This window comes from Pinus tabuliformis, chromosome 6, assembly GCF_031772625.1.
Source record: "Pinus tabuliformis cultivar Carrire ecotype Pingquan chromosome 6, CPIR1, whole genome shotgun sequence".
NCBI lineage: Eukaryota > Viridiplantae > Streptophyta > Pinopsida > Pinales > Pinaceae > Pinus > Pinus tabuliformis.
In genome coordinates this window covers 1345004518-1345007770 of record NC_142292.1, presented here as the reverse complement: position 1 = coordinate 1345007770, position 3253 = coordinate 1345004518, and the positions used below count along the sequence as shown (strand labels likewise).

The following is a 3253-nucleotide window of genomic DNA, read 5'->3' as shown; positions in this document are numbered from 1 at the left end:
GTAAGACATGTTATAATCTTTATGAGTGAAAAATTAATCAAACTCTCGCGAAGGCATTTGATCAAATGCCATTTGGTGATGTGACAATGTTGGAAAAAGTGTGTTTAAATCTACCATCTTTGATGGTTATAATTTTTATTGACGGTGGAAAGGTTATGGTTACATGGTAACTATCCTATCACTCTTGTGCCTTCGGGAACTCATTTGCTCCTTTTTTGTTGCAAAGAATGACTCTACAACTTGGGTGGTAACGCAATTTCGACTAGTTTTTGGATCTTTTTTTGACATTGTTCACTTGTATCAATAGCTAATTCATAAATAATTATTTTTGCATTAATTTTTCTTTCAACATTTTGCACATTTTTTTTTGTTCTTCGAACAAATTACTTATGTCTTTTCCTGTATATGAATATTTCAAGCTCAATGCTAGGGTTCTTAAGGTAGCTGGTGCTATGGCTATTTTTCAAAAATCCTCTTCAGAGATTGATTTTGCGAGACCCATCTTAAAGATTTTCTTATGTAATAAGTGATTAAACTTGTCTATTGATTTCATTCTTTTCAAGTTTTAATGTTTAATCTTTAGGGAAAACCCTAATAGTTTAGAGTGGTAGGTATGTCATTGCTATGAAGAAAGAAGCTTCAACTTTAGGCCACCAAGGAGGATTTAGAGCTGAACAAAAAAAACAAGAAAAACTACAATGGTGGTCTTGTCTAGATCAAAATCAACACATTGGTGGTCTTGTCTAGATCAAAATCATGTTGCTCCTACTCGAGAAATAAGTTAAGACTGGTTCCAAATCATTGCACTTGGATGCTATGGAGGCTAGAGTCTGCTTCCAACCTGATACCATCATGCAGTTTGGGGATGTCATCGTACAGTACCAATCTTGGCATCGATACGTGACCAAAAAGCATCAAGTGGAAGTTGCCAAGCTAGAGTGTTCCCAAACTCAAGCATCATAGTGTCTTGTCTTGTTATGCTATCAAGTTGTCTCTACCTTTTTTTGTCCTATATGGGTATGAGTGTAAAATGTAATATTATTTGTATTATGTTGTAAGTGAAATTCCAAGTGCCAATATTGGAATATGAAGAGTCATCATGTATTTCAGTGTGTCATTTTGTAAGAAGTTGAATACTTATTGTTGCTTTCCATATTACCTTTGATGCAATGCAGGCCGTTTATGTCCAAGATTTCAAGGCCTCCGCATACACCGGTTGATGGATTGAGAATAGATCTTGTGCATAGAGATTCATCACTTTCGCCATTCTTTTCAGGGAATATTACATCCACTGAACGGATTAAGCAAGCAGTGCAACGCAGTCAAGAGAGGCTAGAAACACTGCATAGGTCTGTAGTTCTAAAGGCCGGTCAAGTCGCTCATAAAAGTTCAGGAATCCAAGCTCCAATAAGTGCAGGAAGTGGAGAATATATGATGAAGGTAGAAATTGGTAAGCCGTCTTTACCATATTCTGGAATCCTAGACACATGTAGTGACTTGATATGGACACAATGCATGCCCTGTGATGATTGCTCTAATCAACCCTATCCAATCTATGATCCTTCCCAGTCCTCCACTTACATGACGGTCACATGCGAAAGCCCTCAGTGCCAGCAAAACCCTAACTCCTATTGCTCTTCTGATGTGTGCCATTACCTGTACGAGTATGCTGATTACTTCACCTCAGGAATCCTTTCATACGAGACGTTTACCTTTTCATCAGAGTCAATCGACCAGATCGTGTTTGGTTGCAGCCAAAACAATGGAGGCCACTTCCCACAAGGAGGTGTAGGCTTCGGACGAGGTTCCCTATCCTTGATTTCACAGCTTGGTTCATTAGGACTAGGTAATAAGTTTTCTTACTGTCTCCGGGGTTTTGAAGAACCTTCTTACATGGTCAGCCCTTTGTTTATAGGACACAGTGCTACCTTGAATGCCGAGGCTGTCAGTTCAACTCCTTTTATTCAAAACAACGCACATTCAAGTTTATATTATCTTTCGTTGGAAGGAATTAGCCTTGGAGGTAAATTATTGAATATCAATGCTGGTACTTTTGATATTCAAGACGATGGTAGTGGTGGATTTATCATAGACTCTGGAACCGCATTCACGCTTCTACATGAGGATGCATATCAAGTTTTGAAGAAGGCCTTGATCTCTGCCATTCACTTTCCGCAAACCGATGGGTCTGGACTCGGACTTGACCTCTACTTTAACTTACTTCCAGACTATCACTTTCGGCTTTCTTCTAATCAATTTCCGACTATGACTTTCCACTTTAAGGGAGAAGATTATGTTTTGCAGCCAGAACACTATTTCTACGTTGATGACACCACTTTCTGCTTGGCAATGCTGCCGAATTCAAGCATTTCCATATTAGGCAATTTTCAGCAGCAGAACTACCAAATTCTCTATGACAACGGGAAGACCATGCTCTCTTTTGCACCGACAGATTGTGATTCGTTGTAAGCAAGCACAAGGATAGGTGTTTTGTCCTATAGATTCTACACCATATTAGATGATTAAAGTCTGCTGCTGCTAGTGTTTGATTTTAAAAAAATGTCATAGAATTTTGCGTCTCTTCCTGTAATTTCTTTCTGCTAAAATATAAGCATATGTAAACAATTTTTCTCTGATTTCAAATTCATTGAACCATGGATTCTTTATTGTGTATGGAATATTGATCATCTCATGAAAGGCCAAAGTAATAAAAGGTTGTTACTCATTCAATGAATGAGATATTTAAGGTGATATTAATATTAATTGGGCTTGCCTCTGAAAATATGGTTCAATTCTAATAACTGTGCATTAATACAAGAAAATGTATAACCGAGATAATCTTAATGGAGTCCCTCTTGAGGAACTGGAAAGCTTTTCTTAACTGTTGGCCATGGGTATGTGTTAACATATTGCAAGTAAGTTCTGATATGAGAGTCAGCGTGATTGAAATATGCCAATAATACATATTGCAATACAAAAAACCTTGACCTGCGATATCAAACATTATTCCTGTAGAAGAATAATGTAAATAGGTTTAGCAGCGAATTTGTTGGAGTGGGCAAGGAATTCAAATCTCCTAATTCCTCGCTCTGGGAAATCTGGTTCTGGGTACCCCCAACTATAAGGGTGATAAACTAGCATTTGCACCGGATGTTGTAAAGGAAACGCGGTAAGGCATAAATTGAACACAAAACAACAAAAGAATACTTTGATAAAGAATAAAAATATATTGAACGCTCAAATCAATGCCCCA

The 3253-nt window shown here is 37.7% G+C and overlaps 1 pseudogene; it reads left to right on the top strand.

Moving 5' to 3' along the window:
- Positions 1-1182: 1182 nt before the first annotated feature.
- Positions 1183-2469, top strand: LOC149263595 (aspartic proteinase nepenthesin-2 pseudogene; annotated as a pseudogene).
- The last annotated feature ends 784 nt before the right edge of the window (positions 2470-3253 follow it).